Source organism: Rhinopithecus bieti, unplaced genomic scaffold, assembly GCF_001698545.2.
Source record: "Rhinopithecus bieti isolate Rb0 unplaced genomic scaffold, ASM169854v2 scaffold_7681, whole genome shotgun sequence".
In the NCBI taxonomy this organism is placed as follows: domain Eukaryota; kingdom Metazoa; phylum Chordata; class Mammalia; order Primates; family Cercopithecidae; genus Rhinopithecus; species Rhinopithecus bieti.
In genome coordinates, this window is record NW_016806571.1 from 1,804,389 (window position 1) to 1,817,150 (window position 12,762).

At 41.9% G+C, this 12,762-nt stretch overlaps 1 pseudogene; it reads left to right on the forward strand.

Moving 5' to 3' along the window:
* Nucleotides 1-1,047: 1,047 nt before the first annotated feature.
* On the forward strand, nt 1,048-3,242 carry LOC108532762 (nuclear transport factor 2 pseudogene; annotated as a pseudogene).
* Nucleotides 3,243-12,762: the final 9,520 nt, after the last annotated feature.

Sequence of the window (12,762 nt, forward strand, 5' to 3'; positions counted from 1 at the left end):
TATTAATTCATCCCATCAACAAATGTTTATTCAGTACCTACTATGTACCTGATGCTCTTCTAGGCATTGGAGATACAGCCAGGAGCAAAATTCTCAATGACATTCTGTTACATTAAATCACGTGAAACTGCCACACTTATAGGTCAATAATCGTCAAGAATCAACATTCTGGGCCGGGCGCGGTGGCTCAAGCCTGTAATCCCAGCACTTTGGGAGGCCGAGACGGGCAGATCACGAGGTCAGGAGATTGAGACCATCCTGGCTAACACGGTGAAACCCCGTCTCCACTAAAAAATACAAAAAACTAGCCGGGCAAGGTGGTGGGTGCCTGTAGTCCCAGCTACTCAGGAGGCTGAGGCAGGAGAATGGCGTAAACCCAGGAAGCGGAGCTTGCAGTGAGCTGAGATCCGGCCACTGCACTCCAGCCCAGGCAACAGAGCGAGACTCCGTCTCAAAAAAAAAAAAAAAAAAAGAATCAACATTCTGACATGGTCCAACCTAATGTTGGGGAAACAAAAAATATAAATAAAATTGGTAAGGATTTCTGCAGTGTTTTAGAACCTCTTCTTAGGTGATAGGCTTTTACACAATGGGATCTTATTAGACCCACCACATAAGATGAACTCTTTGTATTGACTTCTTATTCCAGCCTTAAAATCTGAAGCTCAGCCCAGGAAGCAGTAGGTGGCCTCAGTGAAAAAGCTACATTCTGCAGTTTTCCCACCCTCTTACTTCTGCTTTCATACTTTTTGGGCCATGAAGAACGTTAACTTTCTTATTGGCTCAATGATGGACTTTTAAAGCATTTACCATTCTTCTTTCAAGAGTTTTGTGGGTTTTTTTAATAGGAGGTTTCAGAGAAAACTAGTTTAATAATACCTGAAATGAAGTAAGCTGCTGGTGAATATTGAGAACGTTTTTATTACTCTCAATATAAGATATGCTGAGAGAAGACCACATACCTGATAAACCAGACGTTTGTTCAGTTTTGATGGTTCTGGCTTTTGGTGGGGTGTTCCTTCTAACAATATATTTCTAAAGGAAGCTATGTCTGGTACAAAGGGCAAAAGAGAAAACTGGCTTCCCAGAGATAACAGGTATTTAGAGGCTCTTGCAGCACTGAGAGAGTGCAAAAAAAAAGCCCTGAAGCTGGAGGGAGGAGGCTCTTCCACTTATCAGCTTCGTAAGCTTTGATACATTCTTACCCTACCCAAGCCACAGTTTCTTGTGTATAAAATAAAGACAATTTCCTCCATTCCACAGATTGTCAAATGAGAGAACATACGTTCAAGTGCTTTGAACACTAAATATAGTTTCTGCTAAATATATAGAAAGGCAATTTTCAAAATGGGAAAATAAAATTTCAAGCAAAAACAAGAGTGCAGTGGAGCAGGCAAAGGAAGACAAGGGAAAAGGGACAGTGGTCACAGAGCACACTGTGTTGCTGCTGCCACTGTGCCAGCCCCTTGGGTCTCAGTGAGGCCAATGATGTGCCAGAATATGAGGCAAGCCAATTTGGGAGCAGACTGGACCCAGCTTCATTTAACATTGCTACCAGTTATTTGATTACAATACAAACCAAGTAGGTGCAATTTACATTGACATGTCACGCCTTACATGGGAAGGACAGCGGTTCCAGGAGAAAGCTAGCCTTCCCTTCTGGTCCAGAAAATCCAGCACAGCATCATGGTGCAAGATCATCAGCCTGTTAGAGTAGGCAGATAGCTAGAAATAAGCAGGAAGGGAGAGCCCCTGAGAAAAGGGAGGTCTGGAAAATCTCACACCCCAGGGACCATCCAAAACATGCGTGCTAGATATGAGCAGAGAGGAGGAGAAATACCTATGCAGAAAGGAACACCCCTTAAGATGCCCAGTAATCATTTACTCTGCAGTTAGCTGGTCAGAATGTAGCTAGCTACATGCTGATAAGGCGGAAAGAAGGCAACAGAGAAATTCCTAAGAGATATGCAGGCACAGTACATGTAGATTTGAAGGCTATACAACCTTCCTGGGGTGGCAGTAATGAGCAACGCAGCCATTCGGTAGAATTCCTATCCAACACTGGGCCCATGCATGTGCACCAATGCATAGTAATGATAAAGGAGATAGAAAGAAATTATTTAGGCAGATAGTGAGGGCAAGGGTCCTCAGTAGAACTTCCCTTCTAACAAAAAGCAGCCCTAGACATTACTTCTTTTCTAACAAACAGTAGCCTGAAAGATCAAGCTGCAAACAGATAAGGAAGCTGGAAGCTTGCACAACGGGAGGCCTGCAGCTACACCAACAGAAGGGGGCTACCTGGGGGCCAGGCAAGTCCACCATCAGGGTCCGCCTTTCCTTTTTTGTTAGCATGTGTACAGTAAGAAAGAACTGGGCAACATGGAGATGCTCAGAGAACCCACCTGCACAATAAAACATTGGGGTGGGGGATGCCAGAGATTCACACCCTATGCAGATGGCACACCCGATCCTAACTTGTTTTTTTGCACCCTGTGTAGATCAGACACCACCTCCCCACTAGCTCATGTATAAAAATCCCTACATTTCACTGTGGATGAGCAGCTCATTTCCCAGGACCCCTGTCTGTAGCAGACAGCTATTCTCTTTCTTTTGCCTATTAAATTTCTGCTCTTAACCTCATTCTTTGTGTGTCTGCATCCTTCATCTCCTGGAACCTCAGGTGTTACCCTAGACGATGAGGTTGCTTCAGTAAGGAAAGGTCCACAAGCCTGGGGTGGGATCTAAATGGGAAAACAGGGGGGACTTAAGGCAGAAGCAGGAAAACTAAATAAAGTAAAAAAGCAGAGACTTATGACAGAGGTGGGAACTTCAAGAAAAAATCTGGTATCATAAAAACCGAGTGCAGAACTCTCAGAGGCTACTGGCTCATTCTCTTTCAGCAGCCCACTCTGCCTCATCTTTCAGAATGTCCTGTCTCTCTGAATAAACTCTCTGCTCTCTATTTTCCTTCAATAAATTATCTTTCTTTTGGAGGTGGGAGTGTTAAATTTTCTCTTGGCAGAATTCTTTCTTCCAAGTAAGACTAAGAAACAAGGATTCCTGCACTTCCCAGTAACAGGCCCATACCAGATAGCTGCGTCCTCAGCATGGTGGTAGGTCAGCTTAAGGCAGGTGAAGACTCCATCATAGGATTCCACCAGATGTTCCTGTTAAAGAACATCAAGGAGGTGTGGGATTGCACCAATGACATGTTCAGGCTTGCCCTGAACAGCATGGGCTGACCTCCTCCCAGCCAGGCACTCATGCGGTTTCCTCCTCCTGCCTCTTGTCAGTACTATTCACACTCCTCCAGTTGCTCCAAATATCATACACAAACGACCAGGACTGCGGTGGGAGTGGGTGCAGTGCACTGCTGCCATCGACATGCTCATAATGTTTGGATGCTAGACTACTTGCATAGGATGGGAGAAATTTGTGTTGTACTAGTGCATGCCTTAGAAAGACTTAAGTAATGCAAAGATTTGTCCTTTTTTAAAATAAAAACAATCTACTGACAAGTTGCTCTAATTACACAAGGAAGTGAAGGAGAAAGCAGCTGCCTCATCACCCAGACATTGATTTTTTTCCAGTATTTCAATGTTTCATGATACAATAAAACCATAAATTTTTTGAATAAGAATTAAAAAATAAAAGAAAAACACACTCTGATCTTTTTAAAGATAGAGTCCCCAGATGGCTAGACCCAGAATTTCTAGGCAATCGGAGAAGGAAGGATCAGTGAAGTTGAGCATGAATTCACAAAGAACAGCACAGAACCTGTATTTATACACTGCTAGTGTTTTAGGGTTTGCGTTCTTCCATGGCAAAGTGGGAACAGGCCAAATGAAGAGAATACAGTGGTTTGCAAACAAAACAGCTTGAGTTCACATCCTTGTTCTACCACCTCCTCAGTGTGCGAGCCTGGGCAAGTGAATCCACTTGGCAGAACCTCTGTTCCTCATCTGCTAACAGGTAATAAAAATGCACATAGACCCAACACACACAATCCATAAAGTGTCTGAATATAAAAGGGCTCTATAGATGTAAATTCATTCTCCATCGTACATAGTATCACACGTGGTCTTCATACCAACTCTGTGAGTTGGATTTTTGTTGAAGAAACTGACCTGCCCAAGGAAACATTTAGGCATAAGTGGCAAAACCATGGTACAAACCTAGCTCATTCTTATGTTGACGACACGTATTTCTACTGTACCACTGTGGCCCTCACTGTAATAGATCAAGACTGTGTAACTGGTGTAAGGGTGGTGGTTTTAAATAGAGTGACCAGATGTCACCATCTTGGAGAAAATGGAGATAGATAGGCTGCATCCAAGTGTTATCCAGGTATTTAGATGATTCACCACCTGGCCCTGGGGTAGATTAATGACTGAAGTCATCTTGCAAGTGATATATTTTTCTCATCCTTTGGGTACAAAAGTTTCTTACCAATACATCATAGATTACTGCAATATCCACTCGTGAGGTTCAAACACTATGATATCGGCAATGTAATGAACCAGCATGATCTGCCTGAGAACTAGATTATAACAAATGGCTAGAGAGTTGATGTTGCCTGAGGTAGTACAGTAAAGGTATATTGTTGGTCTTACTGGATGAAAGCCAAACAACTACTAAAGGTCTATACTAAGATGCATAAAGAAAAGGGCAGGTCAATAGCTGCACACCAGGTACCAGGGAATGTGCTGATTCACTTTAGCAACGAAATCACATCTGGAACAGCAGGTGCAATTGGAGTCACTATCAGATTGTTTTGTGATACTTCACTGTCATTCTCCAAGATCCGTCTGTCTTCTACACCAGCCAAATAGACAAGCTGAATAAAGATGTGGTAGAAATCACATCTTACTTCCTTCAGGTCTTTGGTACTGGCACCGATCTCTGAAATTTCTCCAGGAATGCATTGTGCTTTAAATCAACAAGCAATATATGAGGTGCTGTTTCTTCCTTAGCCAATTTATTCCTTATCCTGAGATAAGGGTTTTGAAAGTGGGAGTGATTTCTCCTATTGTCATTCCTAGTATTCCACAAGAGAAAGTTTTGATTTACCCACAACTTTGGCCCTTTTCATTCCCAAGGGAGGACTGCTTCCAGCAATAGGTACAACAATGTTTACTTAAATTATAAGCTGACAGATAACTGGCACTTTGGGTTCCTCCTGACAATAATTCAACATGAAGAAGGAGGCCACTGTACTAATTAGGATAACTGATGCTTTTAAGAGGATATAGAGTTTCTACTACTACATATTAGAGGCAAGGAGGCATTTACATGCAATTCAAGAGAATCCCTGGAGCATCTCCTAGTACTCCAGGACCTACAATTAAAGTCAATGGAAACTTTCAACAATCCAATATAGGCAGTACTATTAATATCCCAAACCCCTTTAGGGATGAAGTTTTGAATCAGCCTATCTGATAAGGAACCACAAGCAGCTGAGGTAGTTTGTAGAGGCAAAGAAAATATGGAACGAGTAGGGGAAGAAGGTAATAATAAATAGCAGCTAAAACCATGTAGTCAGTTGCAGAAACAAGGATGATAATAGTTACTAATACTTTTTTCTTATTTTAAGATGAATATGATTTGGTACATAACAACCAAATGTTTTCTTTTTTCCTCTACTATTCATTCCCCTACCAAGTAACACAAGCTATGGCTAACTTTACATCTTAGAATCTAAGTTATAAAATATCAAAAAGGAATGTGACTCAACAAGAGGAAGAATAGACATCACCCAAAGATGAATAAAAGGAATCTGTATCCACTTTTTGGGAAAAAGATTATGTGTTCTTAGTTGTATAAGAGATAGTTGCATTATATTAGGCTGAAGCACAGTTTTTCCATTATCTCCATTTGGAGGGTAAGGATGTTTAAAAGAGGTATATATCAATTTAGCTAAACTGAAACTATGTTTCCCAGATTCCCTTCCCTGCATAGTTTCTGTTACTATAGCAAAAGGAGACAGATTGCACAAGATTTGGAAGGCAGAATGAAACAGCAGACATATTCGTGTGCTCAGGTCAGTGCAGGGCATCTGTTGCAGGTCATGCACATCGTTGCTGACCTGCCGGCTCACCTGGCTAGTATGGGGCAGGGGCCAGGCCCATAGCACCTTCAGCTCCCACTGCATCTCTCCCTTCAGGACCAAGGGCATATTTCTCTATGTGATAATGGAGCCAGCTTTTCCTATAGATCACCTGCATCATCAAAACTGGAGCCATGGAAGTAATGAGAGATTGATGTGTATTCTAGTCCATTCTGTTAGTTCCGGGACATCCTCACTAGTCCTAGCTTGCCCTTGTATTCCTCCAGTTCAGATCCATCTTTTCTTCCTGACTGATTGCCCTACTGCTTTAGGCTCTAACAATATACACTGAACTAACAGTGTTTCATATGCTTTGTAACCAGCTCCCACAATTGCATACATCCAAATCCCTACAATAAATCCCCTATTATATAGAAGTCTTAGTGTTTCTTCTTTGATCTACCCTAACTACAGAGCACACAATTTAAGTTGCAAAGTTGGAGCTCACGCCCACCTTATCGCTAATACTGATTCCAGGTGCCTTCCATTAAACAAATGCTGCCTCCACCATAATCATTTGGGGCCACCTCACTGGAGGGTATTGGTAGTTTAAAATGAGGTGTTGGCCATCATTCTCCCTCTTTAGGAAATGGAGACATAAAAGCTGTATGAAGAGCTACAAAATGGTAAGATGATTAAATGTCTGGTTCAAGAGAACAGATTAACAATCTGAAGTCAGCCTTCAGGAGAGGTCTCTGGGAGCAGGTCCTATCCTAGGGACTTCCTTCAACTTTGGCCCATTCAGCACTTTCAATTGCAAATTGCTTAATAAAGACAGAATGTGTGTTGATCGAATTTTCAGATGACACAAGGGTGGGCCGGCTGGTAAAAATGCTGAGTGATAGAATCAAGAATTCAAAAGATTTGACAGTATGAATAATGAGTCACAGCTAACAAGATGAAATTTAATAATAACAGATAGCAACTTTTACCCTACTCAGCCCTAGCCTGGAGAGTGGTGGTGCTAACAGCCCTCACTACACTGGAAGATGGTGCTGGGATATCACTTGAGCTCAGTGTAAGCAGAAGCACAAGATGCTAATGAGAGGTTTGCTTTAAGCAAACCCTCCTGAGTTCAAAAACCATCTCCACAAATACAGACTTAGAGAGACTAGGCTTAATAGCAGTCTTTGTGAAAAAGACATTGAGCTCAATATCAATCAATGCTGTGACAATGAAAGTATTCATTAGTACTTGGGCCTCATTATTCAAAGTATGCTGTTTCAATACAGGCTGAAGATAATTTTACAACTTGGCCCTACTCAAAATCACATAGCTGAGGTTTGGGATACAATGTTGAAGGCCACATTTTAGTGACAAAGTAGGATTTGACTAATGTGGTGAGGATATATAATTAAGTCATATGAAGAACATATTAAAGAGTGATCATAGAAGTTGGTTTTAAATAATTTAAAGTTTTCATATAGAAAAAAATAGAATTTTACTCCTATTTCTAGATGACACATGAACAGAAACAATAGAAAGGAGCACTTTTGCTCACTATACAGAGGCATATAATACAGCGGTTATATCTGGGCTCTGGAGCCAAACCACTGAGGTGAGAGTTCACAGTCCACTCCCCAGCTCTGTTGCAAATCACTCAGTTTCTCTGGCCTCAGCTTTCTCATTCATAAAATGAGAAAGAAGGGAGTAGCCCCTCATATACTTGTTGTGGGGATTGAGTGAAAACAAATAGTATTTACCTCAAGTGGCTGTTGTGAGGATTAAATGAGGCAACATATACTTGTTGAGGTTTGAGAAGAGGTCACATGGCCCAAGGTCAATAAATATTCACTAGATTTATTATTATAACAATGTGCATTGTGATGTTTGTAGCTATCCCCAAATAGAACACCCTGCAATGTGAGCAAACTACATCGTTGTCTACATGTATTTAAACTAAGACAGGCTGTTCATTGATCAGGGATATAGTACAGTGGTGTTTCTCACACTTTTATGTATGTGTGGATCACCTTTGCATCTTATTAAAACGTGAGATCTGAATCAGCAGGTCTAGGGTGGGGCCCAGTATTCCGCATTCCTAGAATGCTCCCAGATAACGCTGAGGCTGTCCAGGTACCACACTCTGAGTAACCAGGCTGCAGAGGAATTTTTGCACTGGGTATGAAGAACAGCCTTAAGGTCTCTTCCATTCTAGAACATTCAGATTTTGTGATGTTTTACATCTGTGAATGGTAATTGTGCTGAAGCCACATTGTAACTGAGTTATCTAGAGCAAATGACTTAACCTCTTACCTTGCTTTGATAGATTCTGCAAAGCATTTTTGAAGAAATTAGTACTTTTAACAGCAAAATCCAAAGTCCTCAGATGGAAGCGGAACTACTTCAACAGAGGGTTTCGTTTCCTAATTGGCTAAACATCTGTTCCCGTTCTGAGCACAGATTTGTCTTTATCAAATACTGATTGGTCTCTGGCTCCTGCCGGCTGCTGTGTCCTGGTGTGTGGGGGAACAAAGCAGGGCAGCTGTGGGAAGTCAGAAGGCCTCAGGAGGAAGGCCACCAAGGGCTGAGAGGCAGAAAAGAGAGAGGCATATGTTTCTGGCAAGCACAGGCAATAGAAAAATTTACAGGCTTAATAGCTGGATAGAAGCAGATCCGGGGCTAAGAAGAATCTTAAAGATCACCTGATCCATTGCCCTTCGTTTTCAGATAGTGAAACAAAGGTTTTGTGGGAGGTGATGATCTTCCCAGGTAACACGTGCAGATGATGTCAGAACTGGAAACCAGGCCAGCTGGGTCCTGGTCCAGTACCCGCCCCCAGCCATGCCTGCCTCACACCTCCTCCTGAGGACCCCCACCCGGGGAATGCTGCTCAGCCTTTCCATAACAGGTTTTCTTCATGCTTCAGTTGCCCCCAGGGTAAGGAGGGTTGAGGAAGATTCTGAGGTGACAGAGAGCAATAAACTATTGTTCACTCAGGTTAATTTCTCAGGACAAGGCTGCTCAGAAAGATCTAAAAAGTGTTTCCACATCATTCACCTTGCTCTCTGTCTCTGCTTTACAAATGCATCAAACAGCAAATGGGACCCAAACACCTATGGTCTTGACACCCTCTCATGAGCCAAGGGCCACAGTTAAGCCCTGGTTCTCAATACTTTCCCCTGTAGGCTCCTGGGTTCTCTCCTATACCCTTGCCCTTTTCTATTCGTGCATGGTCCTCATTTCAGTAAGAATCAGAATTAAAAGGTGTTCTGACATTAAAAGGCATCCCCCCTTTTTTTCTGTGCGGATTGGGTCACAAAAGAGCAATGGGGTAACTTAGAAGCTTTAGAGGAGAGAGGGGAAGCTATCCAGAATTATTTCAGATCTGGAAATCCCCATTTTCCCCAAATTCTATGTCTTCCTGCTGGTTGAGAGCTTGGACACTTTTGGAAAAGCATCAAAAGTCATGAATTCATATTAACATGAAATGAATAGCATCAAGACCTGTCCTGAGAGACTGGCCTCTAGGTGACCTTCACTTAACTGCTAAGCCTTTTCTACATGGGAAGGTTGTTTGTTTGAGTTTTTTTACAATGTGCTGAGAACTTATGAATGAAGGTTTCTACTCCTGGCTTCCTATATTCCATACAGCAGTTCAGGAATGAAATCTTATCTCTGCATATGACCTAATGTTCTCCGGGACCAGGCAGCTCTACTTCTCACTTTACAAATTTGCTGAAGAAAGGATCAACAGTAGTAGCCATCCACCATTTAAACAAAAGAAGGTGCATTACTTTTTGCCATAAAGTAGTAGCAACAGATATATTATACATATCAGCCAAAGAAGAGTCCCTAACTAGTAGTACTATTGAGAGGCTTCTAGGATCATGCATTTATTAGCCACTAAGACAAGCACTGATGGTCCAGCATCCAGAGTACAGCCAAAATTAAGAATTCAGAGGCTGCTACTCAAAGATGAGGTGGCAAATGATTCTCTGTATTGAGTTGCTTGGGTAATTTTTCAGTTTCCATAGAACTGAAGGGCTGCCACCCATTTATAAATGTACCCAGGTCTGTGACACACAGACTGAAGGCTTTGAAGTCAACTACAGGCAGCAGGAGTAGTTTGAGCAAGCTACTGGCATTGTCACATTGATTATCACCTACAAGGCATTGGAAAAGCAGAAGAGGCTGAGGGGAACAACACATTGCTCTTCTCTATCTTTTGCTGAGACATCTCTCCAACATCAGTTTATATTGAAAACTGGTTCCATGTTTAGGCCAACGCACTAGAATACATGGCAGAGTAAACATTTTACCATACAAGTTAACACGGCAGATGAGTTAGGCATTGGAAACAGATCACACAGACCCTTCAAACACAATCTAGTAAATCCTGCTGCCAGCCTGCAGTCCTGTGCTTGTCATCCCTTCTTCAGCTTCAGCATCACAATGGCAGGCAATAATAGAGCCAATGTCAGAACACAGCACCCCACAGAGAGGAGAGCTCCCCAGAGGTTGAGTAAAAGAAGGATGTACGTCAATGTCTTGGGTATGACCAGCTGGGGTTGGTGTCACGGGTGGTAAAGGAATTTACCAAGACAGCTGTAGGTAAAGAAAGGCAGATTTATTAGAGAAAGTATGAAAATATGTTACAAGATTGCAATGGGCAGCACAGCAGAGAAGAGTCTCCAAAGAGGCAGGGGCTAGAGGGAAGTTTTACAGGGCCACGCTTGCTGGGGGTATGACCAGAACATACCGAACGAGGCCATGCAGCTGGGGCTACTCGTGGCCTTAGGTCTTGTGCCTGTGGGTTGTTTGTGATTAGCTATTTCTTACAACAACTGTTCATTGTTCTCCCCCACCTGGGACCCACCCCCACCTGGGCCCCTTCCTCATTGTTGCTTACTTATCAGGACTCCACAGTCAAGACTACAGCTGTCCTTAGTAGTTCAAAATTCTCTTCAGGATATTTTTTATGGAGGCCTTGGTACTTTTCCACTGCCTCAGAACAGGCCAAGTCCTAGGGGATGACCACAGAGAGGGAAGATTGTGTAGAAAGATCAATGAGAAATGACCACTCTGGTTTTGCTTGTGGCTGCAAAGTTAGAACTAAGAGCCCTCTTATCCATATTTGCATGCAATTTTCTGAGTTTGCTTTAATGGATATGACATTTCATTAATTCTGATTCATTGTGTACTCAAGCCAAAACACATGCAGTTTAGTTCCATTTACTGACAGAAAACAGAAGCTGAAAAATCCTAAGTCAGAGTAATAACTGAAGGTGTGTAATTACTCATTACCCAATCAGCTACAAGGTTCAGGGGGCAAGAATGGTTTGGAGATAAATTGCAACTTTTGTGAGTGAATCTGACAGTCTGGGTTACTAGGTGTGTTTCTTGTGATTAATGACACAAGGAAGAAAGGTTTAGAAAAAGTGTTTCCACTGATTCTGCTACTTCTAGGCTGACCCTTAAAATGTTTTCACCAGTTACCAAGGAAAACATAAATTACAGTAGCAAAGTGTGAATTTTATTTTAAAAAAATACAAAAATATTACATCCATAACTTCCTACTCCAATTAAAAAGAAACTCAAAATGATAAGTTTTAGGATGATGCCAGAATGGGTCATTCAGCTACAGATCTCAACTTTCTCAGAAAATGCACTTACTAAAGTAAAGAAGAAACCAACACAGTTGGAGCTATTTATCATGGTCAATTAATGTAAAAGTTTAAATATAGCACAGCTGCTGCACGGGTTCTGCCATCATTCAACATTTCTACAACTTTTAATATATATTAGTATATTAATAAAATAATAAATTATTCTAATTTAATTTGCTAATTTTTCTAACTTTCAGATTTCTGGGGGTAAAGTGGGCACTTGGCAGGTTAACTCATGAAATGGGTCCCAGAGAACCTTTCCCAGGTTCCTGTCCTCCATTCACATTGTGATTGGGAATGCTGTGTGAAGATAACCACACACACACACACACACACACACACACACACACAAAACCCCAAAACACTAAGAAGCAGAACCTGATAGTATCCTGTGCACTGACAAATGGAAGAGCCTGATGTGGCTGAGATGTAGGGAGAAGTCTAATTCACTAGGGATTGTTGAGGAAGGTTTCACATAGAAAGCAAGGCTTGCATGGGTCCTTTTTGATGAGCTGGGATAGGTTCCAGAGAGACAAGAACTTGAACAGTACAGTGGCAGAAATAACTCTGATTTGGGGGAGGGGAAGTATTTCAGTAAGGTGATGGTAAGATAATTCTTATTCATAAAAATCAGATGAAGCCTCATTGGGGTCAGAGGAGGATGGAGGGAGATTCCGAATGTAAAGACTGTGAATTGAATGCAGAACCACAGGAGTTTGACTGGAGATATTGACACTTTACATGGTTCTCCAGAAACATTGGTCTCAAGCCTTCTCCTTGAAGGATTGGAGTGGAGGGATGATAGAGCTAGGAATATCTGTTCTATGTTCATGGTAGTGGGGCAAATCAACAAGATGGGTGGTAAAGGCAAAAGAGAGGTGGGAACAAGAAGCCACGAAAAGGAGACTTGTTGGGATCCAGGGACTGGAAAAAGGGAGATGTTACAGCTGGTTCGAGACCTTTAACCTGGCCAAGAAGTCAGGAAGAAGAACCAGCTTTAAAGTAAGATAATACTTTTTTTTTTTTTTTTTTTTTTTTTTTTTTTTT